Genomic DNA, 22870 nt, shown 5'->3' on the forward strand with positions numbered 1-22870 from the left:
GCACGACGCCAGGCGCTTCGGGTAGACGTGCTCTGCTCCACACAGAGACGTACACTTGGACTCATTGCAAGATTCTGGTCTCATGGTCGAGAACGCTGTCACATTGCCTCTTCCCGGCTCTGTGTATTTAACTCTCTGCTGCACCAAAGCCATGAATGAGTCTGTGCAGAATTTGCGCCCCCATCGTGTGCCAAACCCAGAGCGCTACAGGAAGAAACATACTCGACCTTGGTGGTCCGGAGCCCCCGCTCCGCTGCAAGTAACAGTCCTGGGAACAAACTATTGCTCATGACAGCAAAATGTAATCTGTATTTTCCACTGGCGTGTACTGGTGTGCCTAGCAAGTTGCCTGGCGCAAAGTTGGCACTCAGTACATGCATACTGAATTAGTGAATGAATTAATCGATATAGAACCAAGCGATCTCAAAAGAATCACTCGTTTTCATTCACTCCCTTTTCTCCAGATTTCTGAAAGAGCCCTCAGCCAACTTCTCCCACTCTAGTGGTAGTCTATGTAGTCATCCGGAGCTTTACAATGACTGTCGACTTCTTTGTTCAAGAACCTTCTGTTGTTCTCTATTGCTAGTCCATCACCATTCCTTCCCGGCTGGCAAGGCCCTTCAACACCTTTCCTAATATCTGAGACTCCCAACAAAAGCCAAGTTGACCTGTCTCTTCACACATGCTTTACTGTACCACATTTATGACTTACCTTCTGTTCTTAGGACTTCCCTGGAGGCTCAGACGGTAAAGCATCTGCCTACAATCCGGGAGACCCAGGTTCAGTCCCTGGGTCAGGAAGATCTTCTGGAGAAGGAAATGGCAACCCACTCCAGTATTCTCACCTGGAAAATCCCATGGATGGAGGAGCCTGGTAGGCTATAGTCCATGGGGTCGCAGAGTCAGACACAACTGAGTGACTTCACTTTCACTTTCTTTCTGTTCTTAGAGTTACCTAATTGAATCCTGTTTATTTATTTATCCATGAAATTGAGATCCAAAGAAAGAAATTAAAGAAAAGGAGAAAAAAGACGTGAAGGAAAAAGATCCTCACGAATTAGTAAGTGAAACTAGGAGGTGCCAGTCTCTAGGTACCAGCTGGAGATGAACAGCAATGCAAAACTCAGACACTGCTGCCTCAAATGGTTGAACTTCCTAAGGTAAAATAACAATATTACTAAAGCTGTAGTCATGTTCATGTTGTTTCACTTATTTCTATCGTTTATGGAAATCAATCCTGAGAAAGCATTTGTCTCTGGATACCTGGCACAGCGTACCTGTTCACAACATTGTACCAAAACGGAAACAACCCAAAATTTTAAAAGTTTATTTTATGAAGTAGAAGCAAAACTGGTCTTTGATTTATTATTCACTCGTGAAATATATTTCAGGACATCGAATATTTTTTTCTTATATAATACACTCATTGAACACTTTTATAATATATGCTTACAATGTAGCAGGCACTTGGTATATATCAGTTAATTTAATTTCACAATCATCTAAGTGACTGTTATTATCTCCAATATGAAGACTTGATGGAGAAGTCATATCTTGCCCAAGGCCACAAGCCTACAAGATAAGACTGCAAAATGAAAACTGAGGCAGTCTTCTTGCTCTTAACCACCTCACTAGATAGTCTTATGTGCTTTCGAGAAGTCCTGACTCTGCCAGGCACATGTTGGTGATTCAGAATTTAACCAGATATACTCTAGGACTTTGAGGAGATATTCCTAGTTTGATGAGGATGATATCATATAGACAAGTCATCACAATGTTAATGTTGTAATTTTAAGACAAACAAGTGACTGAGAATGAAAATGGTTAAATAACCAGTGCTGTATACTCACACAATAAAGTATTTGCTGTCATAATTAACGGATCATGAAACTATATCTACAAAGGAAAAGACATAATTAAAAAGGTTGTGTAAAAGGTATGAAAACACAGACAGTGATTGAAAGGACTGTGGAAAATGTTCATGTGTCAGAATTATGGAAGTATTTTTCTTTTTTAATTTGCTTAATGGCAAAATATTACTGTACAATTAGAAAATGTTTGAAACCTCACATACAAGGCCTTCAGTGAACAACTGTGGATGAATGAATGAGGTTGCAAACTCAGTGATGTCAGTGCCTAACAGTGTTGGGTGCATTAGAAATGCGCAGCAAAATATTTTGAAATTGACTGACTATTGGAAAAGCATCATTACTTGCTTCTTCCCTCTGCTGCTAGCCTCTACTTCTTTTTTCAAGTTATTTTAAATTATTTTGCAAATAGTTGTAAAGGGGCCTCAGAATTTGCTTTTCTCTTGAACCCAGTACAATCTGACTTTGTCCCTAATGCTTCATAGGCAATGTATCTAATGACTTTCACTTTACCAACTTCAACGGTCAATTCATGGCCTTCTTACTTTAACTGTTTAGAAGCATCAGATACAGTTGTTTCTCCTTCAAACTCTTTTTTACTTGACTCCTTGTTTTCCATCCAATCTTTGGCATGCGTACAGTCCCTCCCTAGAACATCTCATCTCAGGCATTTATGTGATAAAATCTCTCACATTTGAATACACCATAGGAATCACAGACTCTGTTTCCCCTGTTGCCTCCTTCTTATCTCTTCTTAGATGTGTCATTCCCATTTGAAACTTCACATGTTCAAAACAAGCTCTTTATGTATGCCTCCTCCTCCAGTTTTTCTAGGATTGTAAGAAAAGTGAAAAAATTGAAAGCGTTAGTTTTTCAGTTGTGTCCAACTATTTGCAAACCCATGGACTATAGTCCACCAGGCATGGAATTCTCTAGACAAGAATACAGGAGTGGGTAGCCATTTGTCTCTGCAGGGGTCTTCCTGACCCACGGATTAAACTTGGGTCTCCTTCATTGCAGGCAGATTCTTTACCATCTGAACCACCAAGGAAACCCAGCTTTGTAAAAAACATTACTTTTGCCCAGTTGCTTAAGCCAAAAAGTTGGATTCATCATTGATCCCTCTCTTTCTTTTAGAGCTCATATAGAATCTATCAACAAATCTGTCTTCTCTGCCCTCAAAATACATCTTAAATCTGATCACTATTTCTCTCCTCACCGCAACCACCAGAGTCCAAGTCATTCTTTTCTCTCCTCAATGCCCCCCCCTCCTTAAACTCTTGCCCTCCAAAGTCTTTCCTCATACTTCACAGTGATCTTTATAAATAGAAATCAGAATAAATATAGGCTAGTGGTTGAGGTCAGAGCCAGATTGCTGGGTTCAAATTCAAATTCTATAACATATTCACATAAAACATTCATGTTAGTTAACATTTTTTGCTTCAGTTTCATTATCTGTAAAATAATAAAGATGATAATAATATCTACAATATAGGGTTGCAAAGTTAAATGAGTTAATAAGAGTGAAATGCTTCTCCGGTGGCTCAGATGGTAAACAATCTGCCTGCAATGTGGGAGACCTGGGTTCTATCCCTGGGTTGGGAAGATCCCTGGAGGAGGGCATGGCAACCCACTGCAGTATTCATGCCTGGAGAATCCCTGTGGACAGAGGAGCCTGGTGGACTACTGTCCATGGGGTCACAAAGAGTCAGACAAAACTGAGCGACTAAGCACAGCACCTGAGTGAAACACTGGGAACAGAGATTGGCACATGTGAAATGCAAATGAAGTGCTATGCAAATATTAGTTGTTATTTTTACTGGTAATATTAAATCATACTCTGCTCTCAAATAGTTAATGACTTGTCATCATGATTAGAAAATTTTCCAGACAGGGCCATACATGACTTGACACTGAGTTACTTCCTCAAATCTCTCACCGTGTGCTCCTTACTGCTGCCCCTAGCACACTAACATGGTCCCATCATGGGCCCTTTGCACTTGCTGTTCCCTGTTCCTGGGATGCTCTTCCCCGTGGCTTGCTCCCAAGCTTCATTTATATCCCTGCTCAACTGTTACCTTCTCATCAAAGCCTTTGCTGACAATCATATCAAATATATTTTAAATTCTCTATCTCATTATGTCACTCTTTAATTTATTTGTTTGCTGACTATTTATTGCAGTAGAGTGTAAGCTCCAAGAGGATAAAATTATGTTTCCCTAGTAAATAAGTAGTATTTGCATATAGTATTCATTTATAAACAATTGCTGAACTATGAATCTAGTTCAAAAGTCTCACTGCTAAGCTGAGACCCAAAGATATGAAGTCACAAATTAATTGCCCCCAATTTTGATTCTTTTTTTTTTTTTGCCAGGCCAGAATAATTGGAAGAGAGGAAGAAAAACAATAAATACCTTTTCTTGGCTGGGAGCAGGGTAAAGAAAGTACTGTACAGAGATATTTTACTTTAAGTTTTTGGAAGGAAGGTGAAGAGCCAAAAAGAACTGAGCCAAAAAGAAAAATGTGAAAAGGGAAAAAAAGTAATTATGTCACCTTCCATATCCTTTTAAATTCTCAATTTTTTTTAATACTTCTCTGCCCAATTTACTTTCATCCAAATCCAATTCCTATAGGCATTCTCTAGCTGTCCACAGCCCTCTTATAGGACTCAATTATGCCTTTCCTCACTCCCCAAGTTCCCTGTGTTTACATGTAATCTCTGTCTCTTCTTCCTTATTGCCTCTGTTCCCTCAGTTTGGTTCATTGGGTATAGGAAAAAAAGTAGATGAAACCAAGTCATCAAGGTGGAGATTCCTAACTTCTCAGCCCTGTCTTATCAGAGGTCCATGCTCGTGTGCCAAAACACACATATCAAGCTACTGAAGCTCAAGTATTTTGGAAGAGGAAATCGGTCTATGCAGTGGGGAGCTTTCTTCATTCATATCTTTAACCTAGCAGGCTATGTTAACTACAGCCATGAAAGAAAGGTGAAAGGTAAACTCTAGATCCCCTCCAGAACTCTCTTTGCATAGAGGTGAACCGCATAAATGGGGGCTTTTCCATATGGAGATGTCAAAGATAAACACAGTTCACATTATTTAAACCAATGGAAATAGATTAGATTCAGGAACTCCTGACAGGAACGCAAAGGCCTGAGCTCCATTCCAATTTGTGCAGAGGAGATTTGGGTATTGTAAAGAGAGAAAGAAGGTGGGGAAAGGGTAGAGGCTCAATAGAGTCAGAGAAGTGAAAAATTACAGGAGGGTGATCAATGTAAATCCAATTAGGCCAGCTGTCACTGGTGACTGGAAGTTATTGAAGTTAGGATTTGGTCTTCCCACAGAGACCTGGGATCAGAGGCCCTATTTTTCCTGATGCCTATGTTTCAAAGAAGTAGCTCTCAAGTCCTACAGAAAGACACTTTTGAATTGTAACAGATACATAGTCAATTACTGTAAATGCTCTAAGAAACAGAAGTCAGAGATCCATCATCAAATGTTGGATGGAACAAATAGTAAAATTTCCTGGCAGCTTTGAGTTTTCTCAGGCAGATATTTTAATGGAAGGCTGCGGTCATCACAGGAGCTCACACAGCTAGAAGCCATGCTTGAGATTGGTCAAGGCAGTGCAGGGGTTTGGATGGAGTTGTTATCTGCTAAGAGTTCTGCAGCTGTTAGAGGTCTGTTGTTCCCCTCATGGGATAGCCCTAGTGAATCAGCACCCCAACCTCCCCATTGCTTCTCCTAAGACTGGCTCCTCCTCCCTTAGAATGCTGTCTTCATGGTGGTGCTCCACCAGTACCTCCAAGGGAACCGATCTAGATGAGTGACAGGGTGACAGGCAAAGACATGTTTTCCAAGAGACAGCCTGAGTCTTCTTGGCCTATGGCCTAAAGCTCCTGGAGACTGTTAGAAAAGACCTAATTTTCTCTCCTTGCTTTTCTCCTTCCAAACAGAAGCTTTAAAGCAAAGGTCAGGATTTTAATAAAGTCTTGGAGGATGGTTATTATGCAATGTTGACACTTCACTACAGCAGGAAATTTAAAGACAAGAGCTTTGCATGCAAACATGGGAAACTTACCTTTATGGCTCTAACTTAGCCTTGTAAGTAGTTAACAGCACATTTGCCAGCTTCCAGCCTCCAAAAATCTAATCAAAGTGGAAGACACGCTCTTCACATAGATACCATCACCTGTATTATCCCGTAAGTGAAAACTCTGCAATATTCTTTAGGGCAGACTCAATCTAAATTGGTCACCATCTGGTGAATAACAGCCAGTTGGTGCCAGTTAAAATCATGCTAACATTGCTTGTTCTTACAGCAATATGAAAGGGCTATGCCATTCACCTCTTTTTTGCGTGTGTGTGTGTGTGTGTGTGTGTGTGTGTGTGTGTGTGCAGCAATAGGAAGCCTGAATGATCCCCTAGCAGGCAGGCACTTGTTATATTATCCATCTCCAGAAAGAGATTTTTAACTAGTTTTCTGGGATTTGGGAACTATGTATGGGTTTCTTTCTCTACCACTAGCATTGGGGAAATTGTTTTATCTTTTATTCACTCATTTATTCAAACATGTGTTGAACATTTGCTCTTTACGAGCACTGTGAACAGTGCTAAAATAGGGTTAATGTTGATTTTTAATTATAGAAAAAGACACAATGTCTACATAGGTTATACAAAACAAGGTTGAAATAATATCTCTTTTCCAATGAACAACTGTTCTGTGGCATGTCCTTTGAACTGCATCATTTTCAAACTTTACAACAACCTTCTGAGGTAGGCATAGTTTTCCCCACTTTTACTGGTGAGATAATAGAGCCAGAGAAGCTTACTTACCTAAGGACACACAGTCAGTTAAGGCTGAACCCAGTAGCAAACCACAGGATTAACAGATTGTGAAAGTCACAGTTTCCCATACTACACTGAGATTTCCCAAAAAGTTCAAATAAAATTATTATTGGAGTATTGAGGAAGGAATATTGCTTCTGTTTGGAGCGGATCAAGGGACGAAACAGTGTGACAGGGATTGGAAGGAGAGGTGAAATTAAGATATATGGTTATAAGGAAGGAAGAGATAAGATACTACAGGACGAAGGAAATGCATGCATTCACTCATCCATCCATCTAACTGTTGTTTATATATAAATAAAATAACTACAACATGATGGGGTACACGCCTTTGGAAAGAGAGTACAGTCTTCCATGTGAGTCCATAGGAAGGTGTTTACACGTGGCCCCCGAGAGGTGGGAAAAGGGAATAAAAATGGGTAAACTATTACTGAAATTACTCATTAGAGAGCAAGAACTATGACTTACCGGCTTTTATATCCCAGAATGGTTCTTGACATAAAAAGTGTTTGAACAGATGAATGAGTTACTGACATCTGCTGAGGGCCAGGCATTCTATAAGCCTGGTGCTTCTTACAAATATTGTATTATCATCACAGCATCTCCACAAGGTAGGCATGTATTTTTCTTATTTAAGAGATATGGCAAAATCTGAGTCTCAGGGAGATAAAGACTTGCCAAATATCACAGAGCTAGGAATATATAAAGTTGTGTTTTGCTTTGACTCTAGAACTTGCAGTTTTTCTCATTCTCTACTCTGCTCTAACTGCCTGGCTAGGGCAGTGCTATTTTATTAGTATTGTTATTATTATTTATGATAAACACTTTATGGAAGCATAACACAAAGACATAAATTTGCGCTAATCATATGTGTATAGCATGATCAATTTTTACAAAGTAAACACAACCAAGAAAATCACATTACCACAGGGGACAGAGTTTGACTTAATATGGTATCAATTTCTTCATTTCTGTTGGGGTAAAATACTTCCTTTGTAGTTTTATTCAGGCACACACTCTTTATGGGAGCTCAAGCGCTACAGAGTCATAACCTGCCTGGAGAATAAGTTAATCAGTAAATGATAGCTTGTCTTTGGAGAGCATGTTGGTTCCCTCAAGTCAGAGGTTATCTCCATTAAGTAATAGCACTAGAGGCGTTGTCGGACCTGGGACGAATCTGACTGGCTCTGCATCCCAAGCAGCAGAAAGAAGCGATAGTGAGACTTCTGCATCAAGTTTTGAAAATGAGCAGTGATTAACATGCTGGTCTGTTGTATTGCTATAATTGTAACCTGTAAAATCTAGTCAGAGAGTTAGCTTGGATACAGAAAATCCCGAAAAAGATAAGAAACAGTGAATTTGTCAGAGAGTAAAGAGGCAGAATCGTGCATCTGACTGATGCTGGGTGGCCTGAGCTCCAGCCTAGATGTGGCTTCTCATTTTCTGTGTTATCTGGACACAGTATCTTCTATTTTTCTGACTGTCTCACTGCTTTCCTTTAAGATGGCCATGGGTTTGGCAATATTGTTCTAGAACAGTCATGATTAGCCCTTATCACTAAGCAGGTGAATCACCTGGGGCTTTTTTACTTTGTTTTATAATTTTCTGAATGTTTTTGCAAATAATTAGAGATGCTCAGTTCTTACACTAACCTATGGGTTGTGGTCATTGTGTGAGATGAATCACCTTACTCCAGAAGGGACTCTAAAAAATAAAATTTGATATAGAGAACAACTAGGTATAATGATTCCTTAGTGATTATCTTCAAGAGCTACATTTCCAAGATTATCAATTCAGTTCAGTCGCTCAGTCATGCCCGACTCTTTGTGACCCCATGAATTGCAGCACACCAGGCCTCCCTGTCCATCACCAACTCCCGGAGTCCACCCAAACCCATGTCCATTGTGTCAGTGATGCCATCCAACCATCTCATCCTCTGTCGTCCCCTTCTCCTCCTGCCCTACATCTTTCCCAGCATCAGGGTCTTTTCAAATGACTCAGTTCTCCGCGTCAGGTGGCCAAAGTATTGGAGTTTCAGCTTCAACAGCAGTCCCTCCAATGAACACCTAGGACTAATCTCCCTTAGGATGGACTGGTTGAATCTCCTTGCAGTTCAAGGGACTATCAAGAGTTCTCTCCAACACCACAGTTCAAAAGCATCAATTCTTCGGCGCTCAGCCTTCTTTATCGTCCAACTCTCACATCCATACATGACTATTGGAAAAACCATAGCGTTAACTAGATGGACCTTTGTTGGCAAAGTAATATCTCTGCTTTTTAATATGCTGTCTAGGTTGGTCATAACTTTCCTTCCAAGGAGTAAGTGTCTTTTAATTTCATGGCTGCAATTACCATCCACAGTGATTTTGGAGCCCAGAAAAATACATTAGTTCAAATATTAATTTGAAAAAAATTCACAGATGTTCATTTAACCTGGCTCCAAAAGAACAACATTTAAAAACCTTAGATTTAAATCATATTTATCTGAGAGAATGACAGCACAATTTTTATCACAAGAAGTAAATTTAAAATACATTTGGAAAAATTTGCACATTTCTAGTCATTAACCATAACATGAAGTCCGTAGGAAAAAAGAACAAATTAAGAGATTATTTGGTTGTGTATGCTTATTAACCTGGAATAAACTATAATATTGTTTTCTCATTTGAGACCTGCTTTGTTATTCAGAAAGATTATCATATGAAAAGAAAGGTTTAAACAGTTCAGAGATTTTAAACAATTAGTAAATGTAAAACCCAATATTATGTTCCACAGTAAGTATACAATACTTAGATATTAATTAAATATTGATAATATTTAAATTCTTCCTGAATGATGGCTGTGTGTGTGTGTGTGTGTGTGCCCACTCAGTCATGTCTGACTCTCTGCAACCCCATGGATGAAGCCTGCCAGGCTCTTTTGCCCATGGAAATTTCCAGGCAAGAATACTGGAGTGAGTTGCCATTTCCTACTCCAGAGGACCTTTCTGACCCTGGGATCAAACCCGAGTCTCCTACATCTCTTGCACTGGCAGGTGGATTCTTCACCACTGCACTACTTGGGAAGCCAAAAGATGGATAAGATTTGTCAAGACAAGAGGAAGGTTGGGGCCATTTAGCCAAGAGAAACAGCAAGGGCAGAGGCCTAGTGACATGAATGTGCGCAGAAAGGAGAAAAGAAATGGCCCAGTTTCCCTATCTATAATCTCTATCCCTAGAAGTAAGAGCTAAGGTAGGAAAGGCTAGTGAGAGACTAGTCATGGCAGGCCTGGCCATGTTCAGGCATTGTTTTCTGCAACCTTGGGAAAGTTGATGTGTTAGGGAGTAAGCTGCCTGAGGTCAAACATGTAATAAGAGCAGAGGAGTTAAACTGGAATTCAAACTGTCAGATCTGAAATCTCAAGATCTTTTTGACCAACTCCATCTATTGAAATGGATTGTTAGGGTCATGGGAGGATACCCATGGCAAAAACGTGACACTTAAAGACCTCCAGATTTTTCTATAACAGCCTAAATGTTTGGAAGTGTATGTCTTCAGAAATGAAAGACTAGAATGATATGTTTAATGGCTGCTTCCCTGGTGGCTTCAAGGCCTTCTCCAGGATGGAGGGTACCAGTTACTCATCCACGCAGAGCAGCAGCATGCAGTGTTTAGCACCAGGAAGCCCAGAAGGACATTGCATTAGAAAGTGCAGAGGGAATTTAAAACTGAGTGAATACAATTATCCAGGTTGGAATTTAGCCAAGGTCTCAAAATTTAATATTGCTACTCATCCTAGATCTTTGAAAGACCCTCTGTAGTCAGAGCTTTAATTTTATTGTTCCTGTAAAATTCACTGGACGCTAATTCTCAGCCTTCTCGACTCACCCAGACAAGGACTCTTCATTTTCTTTTCTTGGCCACAGTGCTTCTGATATGGCTTTGATTGCTGCTATTGACACCAAGACACTTTCATTGCCCCTGAAGGCCATTTTATTTATTGGTGCTATGTTTCCAAAAGATGCATTTCCTTCCACAAATATGTTCAGCTGGCCACATAGCAGCATAGCCTGACATTTTGGTCACCACTCAGGAGAGCAACAGATTGTGTAAATTCCACAGTTCTAGCCTGTCAATTGTGAGATACCTTGAAAAAAAAATTGCACAGGTTGACCTTGTTTTAAAGAAAGAATCATGGAAAATATACAGTCAAAAATATAGCAGGAAGTAGAATCTAGTATCATATTTCAAAGCTCAGAAAGATTTAGTTAACTATTATGCATACACGTAACTTTTTTGCTTGTTTTGTTTTATTTTATTTTAGTTTAGTTTAGTTTTTTATTTTTTTAATTTTAAAATCTTTAATTCTTACATGCGTTCCCAACATGAACCCTCCTCCCACCTCCCTCCCCATAACATCTCTGTGGGTCATCCCCATGCACCAGCCCCAAGCATGCTGTATCCTGCGTCAGACATAGACTGGCGATTCAATTCTTACATGATAGTATACGTAACTTTTTAATAATGAAAACTAAAGCATGACTAAAATTAAAAAAATGTACGTAGAGACAATATTGCAGAATATTTGAAAAGTTATGAGATGAACGTCCAAATTCCAATAGTTAAATCAGCAAATATGTGATCGAACTATTAATTAACAAGGGAATGTAAAATCTGGAACAGTATTCAACTTTACTAATAATCAAAGAAATGCAAATGTAGACAATGAGGAACATTTTTACACTTACTATTGAAAAAAAGAAGCTAATTTTGTTAAGAAATGTTGGCATTACTGGTGGAGTGCTGAATTTCCATGATTCTAAGCTTAATAAGCACAAGTCTTTGAAGAAGTAATTTGGCAATTAAAGTCAAGATCCTAAAAATGTTATATTCTTCCAGACAAAAGTTTAATCCTGAAAATTTACCTAAAAAATAGTTTAACCAAAGAGAAAAATATATCCACTATAGGTTACCTGAAGTTAACATTCAGAGATAAAGAATTCCTATGACTCAGGAACAAAAACAAATAGTCCAATTAAGAAATAGGCAAAAACCTTGAATAGACATCTGTGCAAAGAAGATATATAGGCCAATAAGCACATGGCAAGATGCTAAGAATCGCTAATTACCAGAGAAATGTCAATCAAAACCACCGTAAGATACCACCTTGTTTCCATTAAGACGGCAAATGAAGAAGTGTGGGTGAGGATATGTAGAATTTGGGAAATGTGCACTTTTAGTAGAATGTAAATGGCGCAGCCTCTTTGGAAAATGGTATGATAATTGCTCAAAAACTTAAAAATATAATTCCATATGATCCATCAATTGTACTTTTCATTTTATACACAAAGTAACTAAAAGCAGGATCTTGAACACATATTTGTACATCCATGTTCATGGCAGCACTATTTACAACAGTCAAAATGTAGAAGTGACACATGCTCACTGACTGACGGATGGATAAACAAATGTGGTATACTCATACAATGAAATATTATTCAGCCTTAAACATTAAGAACATCTTGGTACATGATACAATGTGAATGAACATTCAAGATATTATGCTAAGTGAAATAAACTAGTCACAAGAAACCAAATGCTGTAATTCCGTTTACATGTGGTACCTAGGGTAGTCAAATTCACAGAGACAAACAGGAGAATGGCGGTTAGCAGGGGATGGGGGTATGTGAGAAAGAGTAGTTGTTTAATGGGTACAGAATTTCTATTCTGCAAGAGATTAGAGTTCTGGAGATTGGATGCACAAGAATACAAATATACTTAACACTTCCAAACTGTGAAGTTAAAAATGCTTAAGATGATAAATTTTATGCTGCATGTATTCTTACCACAATTTTAAAAAATGATAACTTTGCTTTGTTAAAAAAAATTAGGAAAATGACTTAGTCAATTTTAAACTGTCATGTGATAGAGTATTATGTATTCATTAGACATTATAATTACACACAGTATAAAAATTCTCATGATATTTAAATTTTAAAACACAGAATTCAAAATTCATATTTATAGGCTTGTAGCCTAATCTAATAACAGAGCATGCATACAGTCTAATACAAAAATTAAAAGAATTGGAAATTTTAAGATGATAGAATTGCATTTAAGCTTCATGATGGTCTATTTAAATAATTCTACAGTGTTATTTGTGAAAGAAATAAAATTGGTACTACTCCTCTAAAAAGGGAGTGTAATATATCTTCCTTTATGGAAAACAATTAAAAATAAACGTTCCTTCTCCCAAGAAAGAAGTTAACAAATAAGTAATTGGGGCATAGAGAAACCTCTTTGGAAGGAAAAATCAAAACACAGTATTCAGTTTGGGATAAAAACAAAAAAAAGAAAACAAACGAATCCCTGAAATTTAAATCATGAACTACAGAAAATTCCAAAGATACAAGTAAATTGAGAATATTATTTAACATTTTAGGTTTTAGATATCTAACTTGTGATTAATTTTGGTTATTATTATTATTTTACTTAAAAGGTTTTTTTTTCCTTTAGATATATAGTTTTATGAGTTTAGTAATTTTTCTTTGTATTTGTTCATGCCTAATGCTGAGGGCAAGAGGAGAAGGGGGTGGCAGAGGATGAGATAGTTGGATGGCACCACTGACTCAATGGACATGAGTTTGAGCAAGCTCCTGGACAGGGATAGACAGGAAAACCTGGTGTGCTGCAATCCATGAGGTCACAAAGAGCTGGACATGACTTAGGGACTGACTAACAACAATGCGGCAAAAATATATGATTTGGTATACATTCTTTGTAGCAAATAATATTTAGAGATAACAATACTAGCTTTAAGTTTTATTCATTCAGTAAGTGCACACTTGTTCTTTTCTTCACCAAATGACCTGTGATAACTGATATTTAAGTCAGATACTTACAAAACATGTCGGATGTTTCTGAGATGTTATTTAACATGCATAATTTTCCTGCCTTAAAAATGAGGTCAGAAACCTCATCTCTTTGTAATAATCAAATATTTTGTGAAGATAAATGACATCGTATAAAATCATTAACATTTAAATAAAGAGTTCATTGTGGAGTGGACTCCTGGAGAGAAAAGGAGAGTGTGAGAGCTAGAGAAATGTAAGTTTTCCAAAAGTATGATCACATGGAAGTGGAACTATAGAAAAGAAGAGAGGCGAAGACACTCCCATCAGGCCCTACCATACTTGGCCAAGCTTTCCTGTTATTTGTCCTGGCCCCAGTTTGGTTGGAATTTCCAACTTTCTGACTGACTGATAGCAGATTCTTATCTGACATAAAGTCATAAAGCCTCAGTGTTTACACATAAAAAATTGTGGATTAGAAATCCCTGTACCTCAAAAGGTAAATAAGTATAAGGATCAAACGTGGCAATGCTTTTAAAGCATCTACCACAGTGGCTGGTGCATTGTGGTGCACAGAAAATGGGAGTTCTTGCCCCACTGCTTGACTTAAAATGAATTAATAAATTGTCTCCTGTTTCTTAGAAACCACATGTATCTTAAGGAAACCATAGATGACACTAATTCTTATTCTCCCCAAAGTCTAATACAATTCCTTACATGTGATAGGTACTTGATATATACTTATTGATTAACACAAACATTCAATAAACACTTTTTGCTCAATCAACACTGCAGCAAGAGATATGTTTTTAAAATGCTTTCCTGTTATATTGTGAGAATTCAGAGCTACCAAATGGAGAGTAGCTGAGAACCACCTCCTACTTAATTTAAGAAGAGGGAGAGGCCCTTCCCTGGAATTGTAATAATTATAATTCCTCATGTTTATGTACTTTATATACCTCACAAAGGCAATGGCACCCCACTCCAGTACTCTTGCCTGGAAAATCCCAAGGATGGAGAAGCCTGGTAGGCTGCAGTCCATGGGGTCGCTGAGGGTCAGACACGACTGAGCAACTTCACTTTCACTTTTCACTTTCATGCATTGGAGAAGGAAATAGCAACCCACTCCAGTGTTCTTGCCTGGAGAGTCCCAGGAACGGGGGAGCCTGGTGGGCTGCTGTCTATGCGGTCACAGAGTCGGACACGACTGAAGTGACTTAGCAACTAGCAACTAGCAATACCTCACAAGGAATGATCATCTGTCACCTGATCCACAAAACGATTATGTAAGAAAGTTATGAGGCAGGAATTGGTATTCCCATCCTAACAAGAGGCTCAGATTGGTTGACGTGATTGTAAATATGTAGTAAATGTCAGCAAAGGGACCTGAATTTAGGTCTGCCACCATGTCTTCTTTATGAAGCTTCTTTGGGACAGTCTTACTCAATCACAAGCCCCCAAACAGCCTTAAAGTCCTGGCTTTATTATTTGTCTACGCCCATGGAACACAGAGCTAGTCGGTCTCTTCATCACTAGGATTCAGTGTTAACTCTGAGACTCTAGTACTGACAATCTAGTATTGCATTGTGGTTTGACTTTCCCATGAGAAAGACACAAGAAGACAATTTCATTAAAATTATGGTAATCATCATTATTGTTTCATATGGTCTGCTCAGTAAACACTTTTCATACTCCATTCACATTCAATAATCATCACTCTTTGGAGTTCTTTACCTTGGAAAATGAAAAACTCAAAGCTGAGATTTTTGAAAAGAATGTCAGTGTAAAATTAACAGGTAAAATTGCATAGTCTGCAAACTAATTAAATGAAGTTGGCGTCTCAAGAGGGAGACTGCCAGCATCTTTCCCAGGCATTTGACGGCAGCTGCCTGACATGACCACAGATGCCAGGTGATTTGGTTTCATCCAGTCTGCCCTCCTGATTTAACAAGACAATGTCTTATCACATAAGAAGCCCTAATGTATTAGCCAATATTGAATCATTCCATTTCTCATTCCATTGGCATGTCTTATTCTAAGGTATAGGGAGCAAAAATGATTCTCTGAAACTGATTGATGACACAATTCAGGGATACAGAAACCACACCCTTTAATCTACATCACTTTAATATTATCCTCGAATTTCTTCTCATGCCTGCAGCCTAACAGTCGTTGTTTACCATGCACCTACTATGTACAAAGCACCTTGAAAGGCATTATGGAGAAGGATTTTCTGAATCAGACCCATTTTCTGCCTTCAACAAAACTTTGGAATCTCAGAGAATGTGGGTGTGCGCATGCTTAGCTGCTAAACTGTATCTGATTCTTTGAGACCCCATGGACTATAGCCCGCCAGGCTCCTTGCCCATGGTATTATCCTGGCCAGAATATGGAGTGGGTGGTTACCATGTCCTCCTCCAGGGAATCTTCCTGCCCCAGGGATTGAACTTGAGTCTCTTGCAGCTCCTGCATTGGCAAGTGGATTCTTTACCCCTGAGCCACCTGGGAAGCCCCTCAGAGGAGGTAAGAGTACACAGATAGATATCACAGAAGGAAGATGAGGTGAGAACTATACACAATTATAGAGTACAAAGGAGTTCAGAGAAGCTTTTTAAAAAAATCCCTCCAATAGGTTCAATCTGGAAAATAATCTCCTTCATGTGTATTCCTTGGTTTTAAACAATTCTGTTCAAACCAAACATCTCACACTCTCACTTTATATCCTATGCCAGGTCTTCTTAAATTAATCACTGTAAATAATTAAAGATCACTTCTTGCCTCTCCTATTCCCAGTCCTGGCTTTAGTTTGGGTTCTGCTCATTAATTGGTTTTAAATATTATGTTTTATTTTCTGCTGATGGAAGTCTTGACATTCATATAGCTAAACTTCCAAATGAGGCAGAAGAAGAGGATTTCCCCAATTGTCTGTACACAAGCTCATGACTTCTGACTTAGGACCATCTCTTGCAAAGGGGAATGGAGGAGAGACAACATCTGACAGCAAAACGTGCAGCCCATTACTGAGAGTTTTAAAGGTCAGACTGCAAGTGACCTGCTCTTATATGTGGATTTCACAATGACTAAAGAACAAATGTTCTGAAGAGATTAGCTGGATAAAATGACTATTATAAACTCACCGTTTATATATGCCAGGACAAATGGAGCAGCAGAGGAGCATTTTTTCTGAATTTCTTTGAGGTATGACAGAGAAAATTAATTTGAGACTAGAGAATAGAAAAGGAGAGTTATAAATTTGGAATTTGACAAATATGGCATGCTTACACAATGTGCCAAGTCTGAAATAAAAAATGAACTTATTAGAAAATCCCAAGTCCTTGTAGTTTCTTTTCTTAAAAAATTTTTGCCAGTCAGAACTTTTTTCTATTTTTTTCTTTGATGTTGTTATTCCTGTTTTTATTGTGTTTCCAAATGTTGAGCCATGATTACATCATCTCCACTATCATCACTATGAAAAAAATGCATATAAGGTGGATGTGAATTTTATCTGGGTTATGTACAAACTAGCAAATAAACACCTTAAACTGTACTTTAAGCCCCAGGAAGGTAAAATAAAGAACCTACTGAAACTAAACTATAGCATTTTTGCATCTACTTACATATATATGATATGTATATAGGGCAAGTATAAACTTATGGTGCTGATTTTTCATATGCATATATGCCCAAAGACACACACACACATCCCACACACACCAGGCAGTACCCTTGCTATATATGTATGTGTACACACAAACACACATGTGCAGTACTTAATTTAGTATTTTGTCCATCTGTTTGAGGAATTTCAATATAGTCTTGTCAATTGCAGTTAAGTATGAGCATGTGTTTCCTATTTAGGATCAGGTGAATCCATCTTTTTATTTGTCCTGAACATGGTATATAGTGCCCAGAACACAGAACACACTTAGTAAATATTGTTTGAAGTAAATTAGACTGAATGGTGAACACTACAAATAATCAATTAAATCAGTACAACTTTAATATGATATATAACATAGGCATAATGAGATTGTTGCTATTCTGATTATAGAATAGCTCAAGTCTTGGAGTTCTGAAGTATGATATAGAAAAAGGGCATATCCAGACACAGGAGTTACAGGACCCAGGTGTGAATTTCAGCTCTGTTATTAATAGCTGTGTGACTGGAGGTAATATATTTAATATCTCATAACAGTACTTACCTTGGTGTTTGAAGCATCAAACCAAATAATCTGTATAGTTAATTTTTACATGGTAAGTGCTCAATATATATTGCTTTCTTTCTCCTTTTCTATTTTGACCAAATTTTAGCTGTTTAATATTTAGAAAAAATAACTTTGACTTTTGTGGGTTTTAAATGTGCACTCTTTTTCCCACTTTCAAGATTATTAAATGAGCAAAAATATTAGACCTTTGAATTAGTTCACTTACATTATCTGTTGCTTTATTGAGCAGATATGTATCTTCTAGTGTAGTAAAGAACTGAAGGATACACTTGTATGCAGATAACAATATTGGTGGAGACCTCTTGCTAGAGCAATAATAAGGCTACCATGGTGGTTTGGAGACTGAGATCCATATATCAAGCCTATGTGACCATGGAAAAATCATTTCTCCATTCTCTGGGTTGCAGTTTCCTTAGCTTTAAAATGAGGAAGGTATACTATATCTGAGGGTTATCCTAAGAGTTCTGTGATTCTTCATGCATAAAAAGATTCTTGATTACTGGAATTTATGGGAAATGACAGAGATAAAAGTGGGAAAAGACAATGATTTAGCCTTTCGAAGAGTCGATACATTCTTTTGAATTTTCCTCCGTCCTGTAAGTGTTCAAAACCGAAGTATACCCTTTTGTGAACAATTGTCCCACTGCTAAAATACTTTGATTATGCTTGCTTTGTAATTTGAATTGTTATTCAGCAATGATGGTTAACTTATTCTCATATTCTCTCTTTGTGCAACGCATCCACTCTAACCACTTTCCAGTGTATCAGCTTGGTTACTATATGCACTGCACAGAATAAGCCACGGTTCCTGTCATCAGGCTGTTCACAGCCCAGGGAATGACTGCAAGTGAGACAAGACGATTGAGGAAGATAAAGTCTGTTCTCTAATTAGGGCATGAGAAGGCGGCAGCATTGAGGGGTAGGTATTTAATTCTGACTGAAGGAAGCAATGCTTAGTAATTTAAAGTAATAAATTGCATGTTTCCAGACATTTCTCTCAGGATGCCTGTTTTCTTAAAAAATTTTCCTTAAAAATTTTGAGAAGAGAGCAAATCTAGATTCTGCAATTCTGCTAAAGAAGGTTTTATGCCAAAGTGTTTAGATCCCAATGGACTTGATGATATAAGAGTCTGATGTGGTGAGGGGATTCTGACCATAACTGCCCTATCCCTTAATCCTGATTTCAGTTCATTCATTCATTTGCTCAACACTTATGGAGCAACTCCTCTGTGCTAGTTACTGTTCTAGGTGCTGGGGATATAGAAACAACTGAATTGACAAAGATTCACCTTCATTCCTTGAAAAAAACGGCTGATTCTAAGACAGAAACAGGGACTATACAGATAATCCTGGACCATCTCGTAATGCCAGCAATTAAGAAAGTGATAAAAACAATTGATGGGAATATGTCAAACGGGTTTAGGAGCAACAGAAAGCACTTCAAATGACCAAACATGGGGCAACTGGAGGAACAAAATAAGACAGTACTGGACTGTAACTCAAAACAAAATAAAATCAATATATATTTATACTGATCAAGCTAATTGATTGAATAAATTAATAAATGAGGGAGAAGAAACAAATTTCTCATGCAGAGAAATTCCAAATAATTTGCATAGATACTCTGCCCTCAAGGAGTTGGACTGTGTGGACTCACCGTGTACTGTGTACAATGATTCACTGAGGACTGCATAATGACTTCCTTCCAAAGATTACAATATGGGAATTGTGGGTGGAAGGTAGGAGTATAGTAGAGGAACCTTGATCAGCCAGGTGATCAAGGTCAACTTCATCAGTCATAAGTCATGTAGATAGTGTGCACTCTTGATACGATGTGATGAAAATGGCAACTTACTTCTGTGACATTCCTCTCCAAAAGCCATAACGTCAGTGTAATCATGAGAAAAAATAAGAAATTTTCCAATATAGGGACATCCTGAAGTATATCAGACCATTACTCTTCAAAACTATGAAAAATATCAAAAACAAGGCAAGCCTCAATAACAACAGCCTAAGGAAACAATATAATATAGTATACAAGATAGAATTCAGGACTAGATAAAGGACATTAAAGAAAAACTAAGGAAACTGGAATGAAACTATGGACTTCAGTTAATAATTTTCCAATATCCATTCATTAATGTGACAAATGTACTATACTACAGTAGGATGTTGATAATAAGAGAAATTGATGATGGCTAAAGTCATTAAAGTCATGTCCGACTCTTTTGTGATCCCACAGAGTTGTAGCCCTTAAGCTTCCTCTGTCCATGGGATTTTCGAGGCAAGAATACTGGAGTGGGTTGCGATTTCCTTCTCCAATAAGATAAACCGGGTACTAGATATGCAGGAACTTTCTGTACTATCTTCTATCTTCTCAGTTTTTTTTTTTCTGAAAATAAAAAGCTGTTCTAAAAATTAAAATCAGTTTTAAAATTTCACCACTTAATGGGATGTAATCATTTATGCAAATAAAAATAATTGTAAAATGCATAGTATGAGAGATGAAATAAATGCTATGGAAAAGATTAGAGCAAGAAAAGAGTAGTGAGTACTAGATATAATATCATTTTATCTGTAGTGGCTAGAGAAGGTCTACTTGAAAAGGTGGCATTTGAACAATGACTTAAAAGGTAAGATAGTAAATCACATAGCTTACAGGGGAAAGATTCTAAGAAGATGAAATAGCAAGTGTAAAGCCCCTGAGGTGGGAGAAATCTTACCATGTTTGAGGAGTAGCAAAGATACCGGTATAGCTGTAGTGGAGTATAACGTAAGAAAGAGATATAATGTTTGGCCAAATTATGTAGGAACTTTTAACTGTTGTAAGGTATTTTTCTCTTTTTCAAAGTGATATGTGAAGTGGTAGATTTGAGCAGAGAATTAACTTGACCTGATCAAATTTTTAATGGGGTATCTGAGAGCTGGGCGACCATAGGCTGCAGGAGGAAAGGCAGAAAAGCAGGAGAGGCTATTGCAATAATTCAAGTGAGAGAGGATGGTATCTTTGGCTAGAGATTTAGAGACAAAGTTAGTGAAGATGGCTGATTCTGGATACATTTTCAATGTAGAGCCGATTGCTGAGTGTTTGAAGAGTGCGAGGGATAAATTTCAAAGGACAGTAGAAAGGATGGAGTGGCCATCAGCGAAATTTGGGAAGATTGAAAAAGGAGCAAGTTTATGGCAGAAGCCCAGAAGTTCATCACCAAGTTTCTTTCCTTCTACTTTCCAAATATACTTCAGATTTGCCTTTATGCTACCTCCACTGCCTCTCATCAATTATCTATCATTCTTTTCCCTGGACCTTTGCCATAGCCTCCTAAGTGGACTCTCTGTTTCATTCCTGTCCCCTTACTATCAGTTGCTCTCCAGAAAATGAATACAATCTTGTAAAAATGTAAATGCATCAAATCATTCACTGCATAAAGTCCTCCCAATGGTTTTCATTTACTTGGTGAAGCTAAGATGCATCCCTCTCTATAACATCAGCCTCATCTCCTTACTTACTAACTGCCAGTTGCAGTGGTCTCTCAGTTCCTCATGGCTAGTTCATTCCTTCCATACCCCACTGTACACTTCTTATCCCACCTCCCATTCTGACACTGCCTCTCCCAGGACATATGCACAAGCTGTTTCTTCTTTCTGGAAAACCTTTCACATGATAGATGCCTTCTTAGTCTTTGCATCACAGTCTCAGAAATCTCTCTTCTTTGTTCTCTGTTTAAACAAATTCCCCTTCTCCTTGTTATCCTGTCTCGTCAGCATGTTTATTTCTTATTATAACTTGTTATTTGGTATTTTTGTTTGCCTGCCTCTTTTTTAAATGTAATATATAGAGTCTAATCAGGGGCCAAATCTGTTTAATTTCATAATTTCCCTCTCCCCCACACATAATACAGAATCATCAACTGTATTAGGAGCTCAATAAATACTTGAAGTATTGAGATATTTTGAGTTTTTCCAATTATTTTAAGAACATGTTACCACTACAGGTCCTTGGCTTCAGCTTTACACTTTCATCCTGGATGCCAAAATACGGAGTGTATAGTTTCACAGAAAAGCACCAGTGAATGTTTAACCTACAAAAGCTGCTTAGTAGCTAGCCTCAGTGATAGAATCTCATCGAGTGGGCCTCTATTCTGTTCAAGTGGAGTAAAAATAGGCACTGCTTAGCAACAAGCGTTTTGTATTGAGCTCTCTCCTTCAAGGAAGGCAGAGCGATGCTAGGGCTAAAATACTGAGGAGATTCAGGAACTGGTAAGTACACGAAATAGCTAGGAAGAAAGGCTTTTGAGAAAAAGCTTCAAACAATTGTTCCTGAAAGAGCATGCTCTTGAACGTGACTTGCTGATGATGAAAGGACCACCCCAACCCTTCACCTTTTTTAATAGGAAAACTTTGCATCTGCTAAATTCACTGGTCAGATTACAGAGGTTCCCCACATATACCAAAACAGACACACTGACAAAAAACATCCCTCCCCATCCTGTTTAACTGCACTCATTGCTCCTATTACCACACTCACCGGAAATAACAATAAAACCAAATTAAAATCTGGGTTTTGTTTTTTAGTTTGGAGCTTTGGTTTGGGTTTTGATTTTTAATTTCAAGATGCAGGTGCTATATAAAAGCCTCAGCTTTATTTCTGCCACTCCATCTTTGTACAAACTTAGGCAAGTCCCTTTTGCTTCCTGAGACTCATTTTCACAACTGTCAAAGGAGATGATTCACTGACCTCTGAAGCCTCTTTTTTACTTAAAAATAAGAGATGGAATTATCTTATTTTTGTTAACAATCTAGTTTCCAGATGCATCTATTAGCATGTGATTTATGAACAATGTAATGATTTAAAGAGACAGACTAAATAAAATACACTTAGATTTTCAGTATGAAGAATTCTCATTTATTATATCTCATTTAATTCTCTCAAAAATCTTCTGAGGAAGTTTCTATGAATATCTCATGGACAAGAAAATTAAAACTCAAGAATGCAAAATGTATAGCCTAAAACCACATAGAGGCAACTAAGTAATACTAGTAACATTCTTATTTTAATCCTGATTGTCTAATCCTTAAGTATAGAGAATTTTCCAACATAT

This window comes from Ovis canadensis, chromosome 1, assembly GCF_042477335.2.
Source record: "Ovis canadensis isolate MfBH-ARS-UI-01 breed Bighorn chromosome 1, ARS-UI_OviCan_v2, whole genome shotgun sequence".
Lineage (NCBI taxonomy): Eukaryota > Metazoa > Chordata > Mammalia > Artiodactyla > Bovidae > Ovis > Ovis canadensis.